Here is an 18,729-nt window from a genome sequence, read left to right on the forward strand (position 1 = left end):
AGTAGCCATCATGGTCAAAAAAAGAGTCCGAAATGCAGTACTTGGATGCAATCTCAAAAACGACAGAATGATCTCTGTTCATTTCCAAGGCAAACCATTCAATATCACAGTAATCCAAGCCTATGCCCCAACCAGTAATGCTGAGGAAGCTGAATGGTTTTAGGAAGACCTAAAAGACATTTCAGAACTAACACCCAAAAAGGATGTCCTTTTCATTATAGGGGACTGGAATGCAAAAGTAGGAAGTCAAGAAATACCAGGGTAACAGCCAAATTTGGCCTTGGAATACAGAATGAAGCAGGGCAAAGGCTAACAGAGTTTTGCCAAGAGAATGCACTGGTCAGAGCAAACATCCTCTTCCAACAACACAAGAAAAAACTCTACACATGGACAACACCAGATGGTCAACACCAAAATCAGATTGATTATATTATTTGCAGCCAAAGCAGAAGCTCTATACAGTCAGCAAAAACAAGATTGGGAGGTGACTGTGGCTTAGATCATGAACTCCTTATTACCAAATTCAGACTTAAATTGAAGAAAGTGGGGAAAACCACTAGACCATTCAGGTATGACCTAAGTCAAATCCCTTATGATTATACAGTTGAAGTGAGAAATAGATTTAAGGGCCTAGATCTGATAGATAGAGTGCCTGATGAACTATGGAATGAGGTTTGTGACATTGTACAGGAGACAGGGATCAAGAACATCCTCATGGAAAAGAAATGCAAAAAAGCAAAATGGCTGTCTGGGAGGTCTTACAAATAGCTGTGAAAAGAAGAGAAGCAAAGAAGAAAAGGAAAAATATAAGCATCTGAATGCAGAATTCCAAATAATAGCAAGGAGAGATAAGAAAGCCTTCCTCAGTGATCAATTCAAATAAATAGAGGAAAATAATAGAATGGGAAAGACTAGAGATAACTTCAAGAAAATTAGAGATACAAAGGGAATATTTCATGCAAAGGTGGCCTCGATAAAGGACAGAAATAATATGGAGCTAAGAGAAGCAGAAGATAATAAGCAGAGGTGGCAAGAATACACAGAAGAACTGTACAACAAAAGATCTTCATGACCCAGATGATCACGATAGTGTGATCACTCACCTAGAGCCAGACATCCTGAAATGTGAAGTCAAGTGGGCCTTAGAAAGCATCACTACGAACAAAGCTAGTAGAGGTGATAGAATTCCAGTTGAGCTATTTCAAATCCTGAAAGATGATGCTGTGAAAGTGCTGCACTCAATATGCCAGCAAATTTGTAAAACTCAGCAGTGGCCACAGGACTGGAAAGATCAGTTTTCATTCCAACCCCTAAGAAAGGCAATGCCAAAGAATGTTCAAACTACCGCACAATGGCACTCATCTCACACGCTAGTAAAGTAATGCTCAAATTCTCCAAGCCAGGCTTCAGCAATACATGAACCATGAACTTCCAGATGTTTAAGCTGATTTTAGAAAAGGCAGAGGAACCAGAGCTCGAATTGCCAACATCCACTGGATCATGGAAAAAGCAAAAGAGTTAAAAAAAAAAAAAAAAAAAACTATATCTGCTTTATTGACAATGCCAAAGCCTTTGACTGTGTGGATCACAATAAACTGTGGGAAATTCTTCAAGAGATGGGAATACCAGACCACCTGACCTGCCTCTTGAGAAACCTATATGCCGGTCAGGAAGCAACAGTTAGAACTGGTCATGAAAAAACAGACTGGTTCCAAATAGGAAAAGGAGTATGTCAAGGTTGCATATTGTCACCCTGCTTATTTAACTTATTTAACCTCAGATATGCAGATGACACCACCCTTATGGCAGAAAGTGAAGAGGAACTAAAAAGCCTCTTGATGAAAGTGAAAGAGGAGAGTGAAAAAGTTGGCTTAAAGCTCAATATTCAGAAAACTAAGTTCATGGCATCTGGTCCAATCACTTCATGGGAAATAGATAGGGAAACAGTGGAAACAGTGTCAGACTTTGATTTTTGGGTCTCCAGAATCACTGCAGATGGTAATGGCAGCCATGAAATTAAAAGACGCTTACTCCTTGGAAAGAAAGTTATGACCAATCTAGATAGCATATTGAAAAGCAGAGACATTATTTTGCCAACAAATGTCCGTCTAGTCAAGGCTATGGTTTTTCCAGTAGTCATGTATGGATGTGAGAGTTGAACTGTGAAGAAAGTTGAGCACCAAAGAACTGATGCCTTTGAACTGTGGTTTTGGAGAAGACTCTTGAGAGTCCATTGGACTGTAAGGAGATCCAACCAGTCCATTCTAAAGGAGATCAGTCCTGGGTGTTCATTGGAAGGACTGATGCTAAAGCTGAAACTCCAGTATTTTGGCCACCTCATGAGAAGAGTTGTATCATTGGTATATGTGCTGCTGAAGCGAACACGAGAGTTGTCTCATTGGAAAAGACTCTGATGCTATGAGGGATTGGGGGCAGGAGGAAAAGGGGATGACAGAGGATGAGATGGCTGAATGGCATCACCGAGTCGATGGACATGAGTTTGAGTAAACTCCGGGAGTTGGTGATGAACAGGGAGGCCTGGCTGTTGCGATTCATGGTATTGCAAGGAGTTGGACACGACTGAGAGACTGAACTGAACTGATGAGGGACATGAAGGAGGTTAAGGAGTGATATACACTTTTAATTAAGGTTGCTGCTGCTATTACTGCTAAGTCCCTTCAGTCGTGTCCAACTGTGTGCGACCCCATGACGGCAGCCCATCAGGCTCCACCGTCCCTGGGATTCTCCAGGCAAGAACACTATAGCGGGTTGCCATTTCCTTCTCCAATGCATGAAAGTGAAAAGTGAAAGTGAAGTCGCTCAGTTGTGTCTGACTCTTAGCGACCCCATGGACTGCAGCCTACCAGGCTCCTCCATCCATGGGATTTTCCAGGCAAGAGTACTCTAGTGGGGTGCCATTGCCTTCTCCATGATTAATGTTAGTGTATGTCAAAATGAAACAAGGAATTTGAGCATTACTTTTCTAGTGTGTGAGATGAGTGAAATTGTGAACTGACTCAAATGCATTCTTTCTTTTTTATATCTGAATAATATTCCATTGTATGTATGTACTGCAACTTCCTTATCCATTCTTCTGCCAATGGACATCTAGTTTGCTTCCATGTCCTAGCTATTGTTAACAGTGCTGCAATGAACACTGGGGTACATGTGTCTCTTTCAATTCTGGTTTCTTCAGTGTGTATGCACATTCATTGGCATATAACTTCTTTCCACTTACACTTTTTTTTTAAAGGGGCAGACAATTTATTTATTGAAGAAACGTTTTATGTGTTTTACTCTGTGCCAGGTGCTGGTACTTGTCATATATTAACTGATTCAATTATCAACAACTTTGTGTGGAAGGTACAATTTTTTTTTGAAGTTTATTATATTTTTTAATTGGAGGCTAATTACCTTATAGTATTGTGGTGGTTTTGCCATATGTCAACCTGAATCAGCCATGGGTGCACATGTGTCCCCCCATGCTGAAATCCCCCTTTTCTTCCTCCCCACCCCATCCCTATGGATTGTCCCAAAGCACCAGCTTTGAGTGCCCTGCTTCATGACTGAACTTGCACTGGTCATCTATTTTACATATGATAATATACATGTTTCAATACTATTCTCTCATATCATCCACCCTCACCTTCTACCACATAGTCCAAAAGTCTGTGTCTTCTTTGCATATTTTGTCTGTGTCTGCCTTGCATATTTGATCATAAACAGTCTTTCTAGATTCTATATATATGCATTAAAATACTGTATTGGTGTTTCTTTCTGACTTACTTCACTCTATAATAGGCTCCAGTTTCATCCACCTCATTAGAACTGTCTCAGATGCATTCTTTTGTATACTTGAGTAATATCCCATTGTATGTATGTACCACACTTTCCTTATCCATTTATCTGCTGATGGACATCTAGGTTACTTCCATGTTCTAGCTATTCTAAGTGCTGTGTTGAACATTTGGGTACATGTGTCTCTTTCAATTATGGTTTCTTCAGTGTGCATGCCCAGCTAAATTGCTAAATCACATGGCAGTTCTATTTCCAGTTTTTAAAGGAATCTCTCTGAATTGTTCTCCATAGTGGTTGTATCAGTTTGCACTCCCACCAACAGTTTAAGAGGGTTCCCTTTTCTCCAACCCTCTCCAGCATTTATTTTTTGTAGACTTTTGATGGTGGCTGTTCTGACCAGCATAAGACGATACCTCACTGTGGTTTTGATTTGCATTTCTCTAATAATAAGTGATGTTGAACATCTTTTCATGTGTTTATTAGCCATCTGTATGTCTTCTTTGGATAAATTTCTCTTTAGTTCTTTGGGGCAATTTTTGATTAGGTTGTTTGTTTTTCTGGCATTGACCTACATGAGCAGCTTATATATTTTTGAGATTAATTCTTTGTCAGTTGCTTCATTTGCTTTTATTCTCTCCCATTCTGAAGGCTGTCTTTTCACCTTGCTTATAATTTCATTCATTGTGCAAAAGCTTTTAAGTTTAAATAGGTCCCATTTGTTTATTTTTGTTTTTATTTCCATTTCACTGGGAGCTGGACCATAGAGGATCTTTCTGTAATTTATGTCAGAGAGTGTTCTGCCTATGTTTTCCTCTAAGAGTTTTATAGTTTCTGGTTTTACATTTAGATGTTTAATCCATTTTGTGTTTATTTTATTGTATGGTGTTACAAAGTGTTCTAGTTTCACTTTTTGTTTTTCTTAATGTGGTTGACCAGTTATCCCAGCATCATTTTTTAAAGAGATTGTCTTTTCTCTATTGTATCTTTTTGCCTCTTTTGTCAAAGATAAGATGTCCATCGCTTCAGTCGTGTCCGACTCTGTGCGACCCCATCACGACAGCCCATCAGGCTCCCACATCCCTGGGATTCTCCAGGCAAGAACAATGGAGTGGGTTGCCATTTCCTTCTGCAATGCATGAGAGTGAAAAGTGAAAGTGAAATCACTCAGTCGTGTCTGACTCCTTGCTACCCCATGGACTGCAGCCTACCAGGCTCCTCCATCCATGGGATTTTCTAGGCAAGAGTACTGGAGTGGGGTGTCATTGCCTTCTCCATAAATGGGTGTATTTACTTCTGGGCTTTCTATTTTGTCTCATTGATCTATATTTTGCCAGTGCTATACTTTCTTGATGACTGTAGCTTTGTAGTATAGTCTGAAGTCAGGAAGGTTGATTCCTCTAGTTCCAGTCTTCTTTCTCAACTTTGCTTTGGCTATTTGAGGGTTTTTGTGTGTTTCCATATAAACTGTAAAACTATTTGTTCTAGTTCTGTAAATATTACCATTGTTAGCTTATAAGGATTGCACTGAATCTATAGATTGCTTTGGGTAGTATACTAATTTTCACTCTTTTGATTCTTCCAATCCATTAACATGATATATTTCTCCATCAATTTGTGTCATCTTTGATTTCTACATCAGTGTTTTATAGCTTTCTATATATTAGTCTTTTCTTTCTTTAGCCATTGCAATGGTGAATGGGATTGTTTCCTTAATTTCTATTTGTGTTTTTTCATTGCTAGCATATAGGAATGCAAAGGATTTCTGTGTAATAATATTATATCCTGAAACTTTACTATATTCATTTATTTGGCCCTAGTAGCTTTCTGGTGGTATCTTTAGGGTTTTCAATGTAGAGGATCATGTCATCTGCAAACAATGTGAGTTTTACTTCTTCTTTTTCAATCTGGATTCCTTTTATTTTTCTTCTCTGATTGCTATGGCTAGGACTTCCAAAACTATGTTGAATAGTAGTGGTGAGAGTGGACACCCTTGTGTTGTTCCTGATTTTAGAGGAAATGCTTTCAGTTTTTCACCATTGAGGATAATGTTTGCTCTGGGTTTGTCATATATGGCTTTTATTATGCTGAGGTATGTTCCTTCTCAGATTAAGAGTCTCATGCTCTACCAACTGAGCTAGCCACCCCACGTTGGCAGATTTCTTGTTTGGGCTTCCCTGGTGGCTCAGCTGGTAAAGAATCAGCCTGAAATGTGGGAGACCTGGGATTGATCCCTGGGTTGGGAAGATCCCCTGGAGAAGTGAACAGCTACCCACTTCAGTATTCTGGCCTAGAAAATTCCATGGAGTGTATAGTTCTCGGGGTTGCAAAGAGTTGGACATGACTGAGCGACTTTCACTTTCACTTTCATGTTCTTTCTATGCAGGCTTTCTGGAGAGCTTTTTTTTTTTTTTTTTTTTAATCATAAATGGGTGTTGAATTTTGTCAAAGGCTTTCTTTGCATCTGTTGAGATAATCATATTGTTTTATCTTTCAAATTGTTAATATGGTGTATTACATTGATTGATTTGTGAATATTGATGAATCCTTGCATCCCTGGAATAAAGTCCACTTGATCATGTTGTTTGATCTTTTTAATATGCTGTTGGATTCTGTTTCCTAGAATTTTGCTGAGGATTTTGCATCTATGTTGATCAGTGATATTGGACCCTAGTTTTCTTTTTCTGTGGCATCTTTGTCTAGTTTTTGTATTTGGGTGATGGTGGCCTCATAAAATTAGAGCAAGTTTATCTTCCTCTGCAATTTTCTGGAAGAGTTTGAGTAGGATGTACGTTAGCTCTTCTCTCAATTTTTGGTAGAATTCACCTGTGAAACCATCTGGTCCTGGGCTTTTGTGTTTTTTTTTTTTTTTTTTTTTTTGAAGATTTTTGGTTACAGTTTGATTTCTGTGCTTGTGATGGGTCTGTTAAAATTTTCTATTTCTTCCTGGTTCAGTTTTGGAAGGTTATATATATTTTTTTTATTAGTTTGTATTTCTTCCAAATTGTCCATTTTATTGACATATAGTTGCTGATAGTAGTCTTTTATGATCTTCTGTATTTCTGTGTTGTCCTTTGTGACTTCTCCATTTTCACTTCTATTTTATTGACTTGATTTTTCTCCCTTTCATTATTGATGGGTCTGACTAACAGACTGTGTATTTTATTTATCTTCTCAAAGAACCAGGCTTTAGTTTTGTTGATCTTTGCTATAGTCTCCTTCGTTTCTTTTTCATTTATTTCTGCTTTGCTTTTATGATTTCTTTCCTTCTATTAACTTTGGGGTTCTCCTGTTCTTCCTTTTCTAGTTGCTTTAGGTGTAAAGTCAGGTTGTTTGTTTGATATTTCCCTTGTTTAGCCTCCAAATATTTGTGCTTTTTATGTCGTTTTTTTTTTTTTTTTTTTTCTGTTGTTGAGGTCTAACCTTTTTGCAATGTGATCAGAAAAGATGTTTGAAATGATTTCAATTTTTTTAAATTTCAATTTACAAAGTCTAGGTTTATGGCCCAGGATGTGATCTGTCCTATACAATATTTTGTAGGCACTTGAGAAAAAGGTGAAATCCATTATTTTGGGGTGAAACACCCTGTAGATATCAATTAGGTCTAACTGGCCCATTGTATCATTTAAATCTTGAGTTTCCTGGCTAATTTTCTGTTTGGTTGATCTATCCATGGATGTGAGTAGGGTACCAAAGCTCCCCACTCTTATTGTGGTATTACTAGTTTCCCCTTTCATACTTGTAAGCATTTGCCTTATGCATTGAGGTGCTCCTGTGTTGGGTGCATATATATTTATAATTGCTATAGCTTCTTCTTGAATTGATCCCTTAAGCATTATGTAGTATCCTTTTTTTCTTTTGTCACAGCCTTTATTTCAAAGTATATTTTATCTAATATCAGTATTGTTACTCTTGTTTTCTGTTGATCTCCATTTACATGAACTATCTTTTCCCAGCTCCTCATTTTCAGCCTGTACATGTCTCCAGGTTTAAGGTGGGTCTCTTGTAGATAGCATATATAGGCATTTTGTTTTTTTATCCATTCAGCCAGTTAGCTTGATAAGGAACTAACTCAAATGCATCCTGACTATGATTTTGATTCCTCTTTGAATACATATATATGTATCAATAACCTCAGATACACAGATGACACCACCCTTATGGCATAAAGCAAAGAAGAACTAAGGAGTCTTGACATAGGATGAGAGGATGAGCGTAGAGTGAAAAAGTTTGTCTAAAACTCAACATTCAAAAAACTAAGATCATAACATCTGGTCTCATCACTTCATGGCAAGTAGATAGGGAAACAATGGAGACAGTAACAGACTTTATTTTCTTGGGCTCCAAATCACTGAAGCTGGTCACTGCACCAAAAAAAAATTAAAAGACATTTGCTCCTTGGAAGAAAAGCTATCATCAACCTAGTCAGCATATTAAAAAGCAGAGACATTACTTTGCCAACAAAGGTCCATCTAGTCAAAGCTATGGTTTTTCCAGTAGCCATTTATGGATGTGAGTGTTGGACCATAAAGAGAGCTGAGCCCTGAAGAATTGATGCTTTTGAACTGTGGTGTTAGAGAAGGCTCTTGAGAGCCCCTTGGACTGCAAGGGGATCAAACCAGTCCATTCTAAAGGAAATCAGTGCTGAATATTCATTCGAAGCACTGATGCTGAAGCTGAAACTCCAATACTTCGGCCACCTGATGTGAAGAACTGACTCATTGGAAAAGCCCCTGATGTTGGGAAAGGTTGAAGGCAGGAGGAGAAGGGGATGACAGAGGATGAGATGGTTGATTGGCATTGCTGACTCCATGGACATGAGTTTGAGCAAGCTCTGGGAGTTGGTGATGGACAGGGAAGCCTGGCATGCTGCAGTCCATGAGGTCTCAAAGAGTTGGACACGACTGAATGACTGAACTGAACTGAACTTTTATTTCCTTATTTTCCTTTGAAACATGGTCCTTCTCAAAATCACCAGAGTGTGAATGAAGGTATGTAAACTAAGTATCTGGATGTAAATTGAATATTTAGTAAAACAACTGGACCTTTCTAAGTATCTTTTACTGATTCAACAAGTGATTATATCATTATTTTTTTTAGACCTTTCATGTACTGTCATATATATATATATATATGTATATATATATATATAACTCATATTTATATAACACATACATTGTATAACACATATTTCCTGATAATGCTGTATGTTGGATATTAATCTATTTTATTTGAAGACTATAAGAATAATATTTTTGTGTGTATTGGTATCTTTTATAAGGTTCAAAGTGACATAGATATACATCTGCTTGAGCTACTCCAGTGTGTCTAGTTCTGGAACAGAATAATGAAGAAGGAAAATGTTTGTTTATTTTTATGCATTACTAATTCAATTTCACTCACTGAAAATAAAAGATCCATCTACAGGTTTCCAAAGCTTTCTGAAAGTAGAGTTGCTATGAAGCCTTTTGTAGGGTGAAGTCAACTATAGTGAAATAATCACTGTAGGGACACATTTTCCCTAATGGATGCACAGAATAAATTAAGAAAAAAACATCAGTGCACACAGACACAACTCAAAGCTATGATGGCTTGTTACTGAGATTCTGGGTGTAGTTCCCTTGAAAGGAACTTGGTGGCACCACTCTCTCTGCTTGGGGTGCAAGCTGCTGTTATATTAGCTCAGTTTGTTGCAGAGCAAATGCTGAAAGCTACCTTTGATTTTTGTCTTTTTTCTTAAAAGTGAAAACCTTTTTTGGATTTTTATTTAGTTATTTAAACAAGTATTAAAGCCTTTCTTAAGAGCAAAATGTTGGGACTTCCTAGGTGGTTCAGTGGTTAAGATTCCACATTTCCAATGTAGAGGGTGCAGGTACGATCCTTTTTTTGAGGAACCAAAATCACACAAGCTGGGCAGTGCAGCTCCCCCCCCCCAAAAAAAAAAAAAAAGTTTTAAAAAAGTATTTAAAAATATGCCATAAAATAAACTTTGAAAAAGTGGGGGATACTTGGAAGACATTCTAATGTCAATAAATTGGAATTAAGATGGTGGATTAAAAAGGGATGTGGGATCAATCTGCATTTTATTGAGATATGAGCAGCACTGGTGCATGGGGTCAGGGCCAGTGATGGAAGATGATTTCAGGTAAAGCTCTATAAACTTACCTTGGAAGTGGACTCTTGGCCCAGAATATTGCCTGTAACTAGCATATGATATCGGAGAAGGCAATGGCACCCCACTCCAGAACTCTTGCCTGGAAAATCTCATGGATGGAGGAGGCTGGTAGGCTGCAGTCCATGGGGTCACTAAGAGTCGGACACGACTAAATGACTTCATTTTCACTTCTCACTTTCATGCGTTGGAGAAGGAAATGGCAACCCACTCCAGTGTTCTTGCCTGGAGAATCCCAGGGACAGGGGAGCCTGGTGAGCTGCCCTCTATGGGGTCACACAGAGTCGGACATGACTGAAGCAACTTAGCACTTAGCAGCAGCATATGATATATTCAGTCTAGTTAACTCTCTATTATAATTGAAAGGACTTTTCAAACTCAGATTTTTTGTTACATAGAGTTATTTGTTCTCTTGGGTGCAATCAGTGTGGCATGTCACAGAGGCAGTGGGAGAGGGGTTTGTCAGGGAGAGGTAGGCGGTTCAGATTTGAGTGCACAGGTATTACAATGTGAGGTTTGGAGACATTGAGTTCACACTGGTGGGATGGTTAGAAGAAAGGATGAATAGAAAGGACAATGGAAGCATCAAAATGCTTGTTTCAATATCTCACCGCACTTTATCAACTGAATTCCGCAGGCCCAAATCTCTAACTCCCTTACATATTTTCACATATCCTAAATCCAAATACTATTTATCTTGCCTTTGAATTTCTTTGATATATTTTTTTTTCTTACCCTCTTTAATTCTTTGTTGATTGAGGTTTAGATTAGACATCTTTGTTTTTAGCTTCCCAGTAGGAAATGTATGAATCTCCATCTTGAAATATATTTATACCAAAGTTTCTTTTCAAGTCAGTTCGTCCAATAGCCACCAAGTAGCTATTTTACACACTTAAAAAATTTTAAGTTACTTTACACATTTAAAATTTTGAATATTAGGACTTCCCTGATGGCCCAGTAGTTAACAATCTGCCTTCCAATGCAGGGCACATAGGTTCAATCCCAGGTCAGGAAATTAAGATTTTACATGCCACAGGGCAACTAAATCTGTGCACCACAACTAGTGAACCTGTGCACTCTAGAGCCTGTGCAACACAACTAGAGAGCCTGTGTGCTACAACTACCGAATGTTCACACTGTAGAGCCCACCTGTGCTCTGCAACAAGGAAAATCCATGCATCACAACTAAAAAAAGTCCACATACCATGCTGAAGACCCAGTGCAGCCAAAATTTTAAAAAATAATAAATAGGACTCTGTGGGAGAGGGAAAGGGTGGGAAGATTTGGGAGAATGGCATTGAAACATGTAAAATATCATGTATGAAACGAGTTGCCAGTCCAGGTTCAATGCACGATACTGGATGCTTGGGGCTAGTGCACTGGGACGACCCAGAGGGATGGTATGGGGAGGGAGGAGGGAGGAGGGTTCAGGGTGGGGAACACATGTATACCTGTGTCGGATTCATTTTGATATTTGGCAAAACTAATACAATTATGTAAAGTTTAAAAAAAATAAAAAATAATAAATAAAATATTTTTAGTATTATATAAACAAACTATACTGAGGCTTCCTTGATGGCTCAAAGAAACCACCTTCAATGCAGAAGATGCAGGTTTGATTCCTAGGTCAGGAAGATTCCCTGGAGAAGGAAATAGCAACGCATTCCAGTATTCTTGACTGAGAAGTCCCATGGACAGAGGAGCTGGTGGGCTATAGTCCATGGGGTCACAAAATGAATAGGGCATAACTTAGGGACTAAACAGCAACAAAATACTAAAACAGCTGAAAAATGGCTTCTATAGAGTGCTTTGCAATTGACAATGACAAACAGAAGAATGGTCTTTGTATCAGAGACTGTTAAATGCCACCATGGAAGTGAACTTTCAGAAGGGTCTGCTTTCCTGCCCTGCAAGGCTGTTAGCTGTGCCTTTCTTTATATATAGGCCTAATTCTAATTCTGTCTATAACTTATTAAATATATTTAGGTATTGTACTGAATATATACATCTTGGTCCCTTTTCTCTGATGCTTTCACTGATAATTCAGGGTAAGTTATGTGTTAGTGTAGGTTTATAATCTTTTATGATTATAAGAAAATTAAGTGATTTCTTATGATAAATTCAATGTACAGCTGTCTTTATTCAATTCATAGGAACTTTTGTTCTTGTATTATATGTAATAAATGGAGAACTGATATAAAGCATAACATATCCATATCCATATGTATAATAGATGTATACTGCATGCACAAGTATGGGTATGTACCCCATAGATTCCCTTCAAAGAAGAGCAGCCAGCTGAGAGCATCTTGTTATCAGTCCCTTTAGATTCACCTCAGTTTTTGAGATGATCCTGTCAATGACCAAGCAAGACAGTGGAACCAGGGCTTAGCCATTTCCACCCCAATGTGATCCTTTACAGGGAAAACCTCTGCTCCTGTGCCTCTTGGGCAAACAGAGACTCTGTTAGATCTATACTGTTGTACCACAACTCCCTTGCCTGATCCTGTGCCTGCTGTTTTTCATTCAGATGTTGCTCCTTAATGAACTTTCTGTACTCTTAACTCTGTCTCAACATTTGCTTCCTAAATTCAGAATTCAACTGCAATAGTAGAGTTTAAAGTTCATCTTCCATTTTGCTTTTCATTCTGATCCTCAATTTCTCACTAGAAATGTAGAGATCAAGGAGAAAATGCAGGATATTTCAGATGTCCTTGGAGGACTGCAATTATTGTTCATCCTCCTTGGTCCTCCTGTTTGTGTGAGGAAATGAAAACAGTTTTTATAAATACATCTATCCTTTCTTGGACTAAATTCCTGTACTGCAAAATGGAAGTGGAAAATTTCAGGCCATTAAACTCAAATTTAAGAACTATGTTGTCCTTTTCATTAAAAAGAAAAATCCAGCCTACATTGCCAGCTTGGTAAAATAGACTGCTTCCTTCTAATTGGTCATTTTAGTAAAACAAAGTGACTTGTAATCATATAAACTTCAGCTACTAAAAATGCTGCTTTAGTAACTGTTATACATGCCTGATCTAATGAACTCTTCTAGCTCTTTATGTACTGAGAGATTCATTTGGGTCCTTTAAAGTCAATTCCATGAACCTTTAAACCTACCAAATGATGTTAGTACCCTGTTCTAATGCTTCTAATATTTAAACTAGGGCCAATTTTTTTTAATTAAGTTAATTGTCTCAAATAAGTTTATAATTACCAAGTGCATGCAGTATAAAGGGAAAAATAGATAAAACACTGCTTTTGTAGAAAAACATAAAGTTGTTTACAGCCTTATTTCACTAACTGCTGAGATAGTAAAGAATATACCAGCAAAAGACTCAGGAAATACTCCCCTTCTTGGAACATTTTTACTCTCTAATTTCCTAAAACAGTTAAAGAATTCCCATGCTAACAATTTTAAAAGGTGAATATGGAATTGATATATCTACATTTATATCACAGTCCTGCAACTCACCTGTTGTACAAAAATGGTATTAACTTCTAAAGGAAAATAACTTTCTTTATGTGTGTGTGTGTGTGTGTGTGTGTGCATTTCTTTCTTTTTTGGTCTACAAAAACTGATCCATAATGTACTGTTGTTGTGTTTACCAAATACAAATGATGTAAATGAAAACACTTTGAACGTTTAACAAGGCTTATGCTGGTACTGAATATTTTTTTCCCTCCATTATCAAATCTAGAAAACAGATTAGACTTATTTTGAGAAATATTATTAGGTATATTATAAGGAAAATGGGCAAACTTGATATTACTATCAAGACATCATTATTACTTTAACTCAAACTGCTTGGACAGCTTGGAAAGTTGTACAGTGACTGTTTCCCAAATCTTCCTACACATTGCATGCTGTCTGTCATGGAGTGTGAAACCAGACACTAGTCTTTGTGTCATATTCATTTGCTAAGTGACTCTGTATCTCTAAAGTTAAAATATGTATATACATGCATGTATTTGTGAATAACTTCTGGGCTTTTATATAATGTACTCTTGGTTTCCCAGGTGGTTCTACTGGTAAAGAACCTGAATGTCAATTCAGGAGACATAAGAGACATGGGTTGGGAAGATTCCCTGGAGAACCCACTCCAGTGTTTTGCCTGGAGAACCCCATGGACAGAGGATCCTGGTGGGCTACAAGTCCATAGGGTCACAAAGAGTTAGATACAACTGAAGTGACTTAGCATGCATGCATGCACATAATGTACTCTTACTCATATATGCATATACATGCAAATTCTAGTCTTCTCCTTTTATCTTCCTTTTTTGTTTTATTTTTGATTAATGAATGCTACTTGTATTGAGTCTGTCGACTAAAAAAAAAAAATGTTAGAGTTGTCAGTTAAGCTTTATTTGGGGCTAAATGAGGATGGCAGCCTGGTAGACAGCACCTCATATAGCTCCAGGGGAACTGCTCCAAAGAGGTAGTGGGGGAAGATCAATATATGCCATTTTGATGAATGAAGAGTTCACACAATCAATTATTTATCTTACAAACGTTTTTTCTGCTGGTCACAAGGAGCTGATGCCACCATGAAGAGATTTGATGCTTTTCTAGATGTTTGGGGAGGCAAAGATTGGGGTTATGAAATAAGTTCCTGAAAATATCTATCTAAAGACCTGTTCCATCAGTTTCCCTGGAGCACAAAGTGCCTCATTCTCCATCCTGAACTCCCTTTAAGACATGTTCAAGGTCAACAGCTGCAGCAGCAAAGGATTCAATCTCCTCAGAAGCAGATGGCAAATGCCCTTGGCAAGTTCCAAATTGTAGTTAATAGGTCCCCATTATGGTAATCAATTCAACCACAATTTAGGATGGATTTCATGACCATTTCATCTCACATTGCTAGGAAGATACATTCCTTGATTTGGAGAATATTTTGCTGATAAGCTAGTGAATGTGTGACTAGGTCTTAATAGTCAAAAATCTCTGGATACAAGGCTTCTAGTTATGGTCCAAGAAAATAGCCCCACTAATTGCATCTTCCCATATCTATAGTTACAGTATTACAATCATTGATTGTACACAGAATTATATATTTGATCAACTGCTGCAAGTCACCTAGTTATCATTATTTTCACCAAAAGTTCAGTTACATATTTGGTAATTGAAAAAAAAAAAAAAAAACAATAATCTTGTAAAACAGATAAAATGCAAATGAAATAATTAATGGAGTTGTAAGTAAATATTTTGCCCAAGAGCTTCCTACACCAAATTCTTTTTTTTTTTTTTTTTTAAGATCATCAAGACTAGGGAATAGGTAGCTTATTGCAAAGCAGAGACATTAATTTGCCAACAAAGGCCCATCTAGTCAAGGCTATGGCTTTTCCAGTGGTCATGTATGGATGTGAGAGTTGGACTATGAAGAAAGCTGAGCGCCGAAGAATTGATGCTTTTGAACTGTGGTGTTGGAGAAGACTCTTGAGAGTCCCTTGGACTGCAAGGAGATCCAACCAGTCCATCCTGAAGGAGATCAGCCCTGTGATTTCTTTAGAAGGAATGATGCTAAAGCTGAAACTTCAGTACTTTGGCCACCTCATGTGAAGAGTTGACTCATTGGAAAAGACTGTGATGCTGGCAGGGACTGGTGGTAGGAGGAGAAGGGGATGACAGAGGGTGAGATGGCTGGTTGGCATCACCGACTCGATGGACATGAGTTTGAGTAAACTCTGGAAATTGATGATGGACAGGGAGACCTGGCATGCTGCAGTTCATGGAGTTACAAAGAGTTGGACACGACTGAGCGACTGAACTGAACTGAAGTAAATATTTTACCCAAGAGCTTCCTACACCAAATTAGTTTTTTTTTTGGTTTTTTGTTTTTTTTTTAAGTTCATCAAGACTAGGGAATAGATAACTTAAAGCATAAATCTGATTTTTCATATAGTTCAGCAAATGTGTTATATTAGAGGATACAAACACAACATTCAGTTTGAATTAGATCACAGGTGACTCCATGAGATGTAAGGACATCAAGGGCCATATGATTTAGTAGCAGTGTCTTTCTAAACATAAAAACTCAGAATTCATTAGGCTAATAGCTTGGCTATTCTCATTTAAAATCTGTTGATTGAAAGTTGTTAAGACTTTGATATGGCCAATTGTATCCTCCAATCCCATTGAAGGCACAAAATAGCTGCTACATGGTCATACCAATGGAATGAATATCTCTTCAACCATCAGGCTTGTACCAATGATAGACTGGCTGGGATCACCTCTAATTTGTTATGTATATGCTCTTTAGTACATGGGAGTCCCAGGGTACACCTTTGTATCCATCCCATGAATTAGCAGGCCATGAATTAGTACCACAAATCCACTGAGTTCCATTAAGTGAATCTCTTGTCTTTTGACTAAATCAATTCCATAGCAATCACTGTCTCTAAGGGTAATAATATGTAGGCATTGGTTATAAGGCAACCAGCCTAGTTTCCTAATGTTACTAGGTTGATCATTCTTAGCATGATTTAATCATTCCCTATGTGCCTGTGCTTAGTTGCTAAGTCATGTCTGACTGTTTGCAACTCCATGGACTGTAGGCCACTAGGCCCCAGTCTTCATGGGATTGTACAGGCAAGAATACTGGAGTGGGTTTCCATTTCCTTCTCCAGGGGATTTTCCGACCCAAGGATCAAAACCACATTTCCTGTGTCTCCTGCATTGCAGGCAGATTCTTTACCCACTGAGCTGGAGCTTTTAGATTTAAATAACATAGCCTGGTTTTAACCATATAGATTCATCTCATAATTGTGGGAATTTTCCTTTTAATGGATGAAGTTACAGATTTTTATTCAGACTTAGCTTTTTATTCTGACTGAGTTTAAGTGACTGTAAAAGAAAATTTATATCTATGGTCAGAGTCAGAGCATGCATTATTAATTGGCCAGGTGAAAGGATCCCATCTAGTAATATCATGAGCAGACAGAACAGGACTGAAATTTCTTCTAAAATAAATTTTCTAGGGACTACTCAATCAGAGCCTTGGAGGGGAGAAATTCACCAAGATAAGTCCCACAAGGACTGGCCATAGCCAACAATTGGAGTGGTTTTCTAAATTAACATAGGGTCATGCCCATGAAATAAAAACATTTGATTCATATGCAAAAGCCCAAGGAATCAAGAAAACATTACAAATGATCATATGAGTTCGGTCCAGCATCTTGAACAAACTATTTACTTCTGATGTCATTGTCTCATCCTGGTATGAGTGTATCTTTTCCCTCTATTTGAGCACTGCTTTAAAATGAACTTGAGATCAGCAGTTCTCTCTATAGACTAGTCCAGTGTAGGGGCTTTTGGAAGTGGGAATTAACCCATAAGTTAATTTCACTTCAATTTCAATGTGCTTGAACTAATTAAGATTACCTGATAAAAAGGTTCTTTCATTTGTGTTAGAGACAGTCCTTTAAGTTATGTCTTTTCCAGTATAGTTAATCCCTTGGTTGCAGGTTGTGAGGAATCCGATCTTTATTCAAAGATAGATTACTGAGATTTGCTTCAGAAACAAAACAGAATGTCTGTTAATAATTCAATTAACTTTACATTAATATAGCATAGCAGGAAATAACTATACAGGAAACGACTTTTAGTAGATACAGACCTCAGAGAGGGTAACAAATAGGAAGGCCAGAGGTCCCCAGGCAACAGGAGGAAATAAACAGCAAGTGGCAGAATTTTTTTTTCCCTTCTCTACACAAAATTACAAGAGACTTCCTTTAATTCTGTGTTGAGGGCATCTGGTTCTGCCTTGAGTTAACCAAGGTGCTTTTCTTATGGGAATGTTTTTCTTAAGCTATGTTAATGAAACTATGTATTTGTTTTGAAATCTGCCTTTCCTCAAAATAGTTCCACCTAAGACTTTTTTTTTTTTTGTCTTTTCTCAAACCTTGGGCTGATGATGGCTTAGCAATCCAGTATTCCTATCAATTATTTTACAGCCAGGGGTCACACATAGTGCCATTCTCAAAAATGCATATCATGGGAGAGGGGCCTGGTGAAACCCCCTCAGCTCTGTACCATCTCTTTTATCTGATTAGCAGTTTGCTAACAGACATAATAGTAAAAGGAGTATGTCAGGGCTGTATATTGTCACCCTGCTTATTTAACTTATATGCAGAGTACATCATGAGAAATGCTGTGCTGGAAGAAGCACAAGCTGGAATCAAGATTGCTGGGAGAAATATCAATAACCTCAGATATGCAGATGACACCACCCTCATGGCAGAAAGTGAAGAGGAACTAAAAAGCCTCTGGATGAAGGTTAAGGAAGGGAATGAAAAAGTTGGCTTAAAGCTCAACATTCGAAAAATAAAGATCATGGCATCTGGTCCCATCTCTTCATGGGAAATAGATGGGGAAACAGTAGAAACAGTGTCAGACTTTATTTTTGGGGGCTCCAAAATCACTGCAGATGGTGACTGCAGCCATGAAATTAAAAGACGCTTCCTCCTTGGAAGAAAAGTTATGACCAAACTAGATAGCATATTGACAAGCAGAGACATTACTTTGCCAACAAAGGTCCGTCTAGTCAAGGCTATGGTTTTTCCAGTGGTCATGTATGGATGTGAGAGTTGGAATGTGAAGAAAGCTGAGCACTGAAGAACTGATGCTTTTGAACTGTGGTGTTGGAAAAGACTCTTGAGAGTCCCTTGGACTGCAAGGAGATCCAACCAGTGTATTCTTAAGGAGATCAGCCCTGGGATTTCTTTGGAAGGAATGATGCTAAAGCTGAAACTCCAGTACTTTG

The sequence above is a fragment of the Bubalus bubalis genome, chromosome 7 (assembly GCF_019923935.1).
Source record: "Bubalus bubalis isolate 160015118507 breed Murrah chromosome 7, NDDB_SH_1, whole genome shotgun sequence".
Classification (NCBI taxonomy): Eukaryota; Metazoa; Chordata; class Mammalia; order Artiodactyla; family Bovidae; genus Bubalus; species Bubalus bubalis.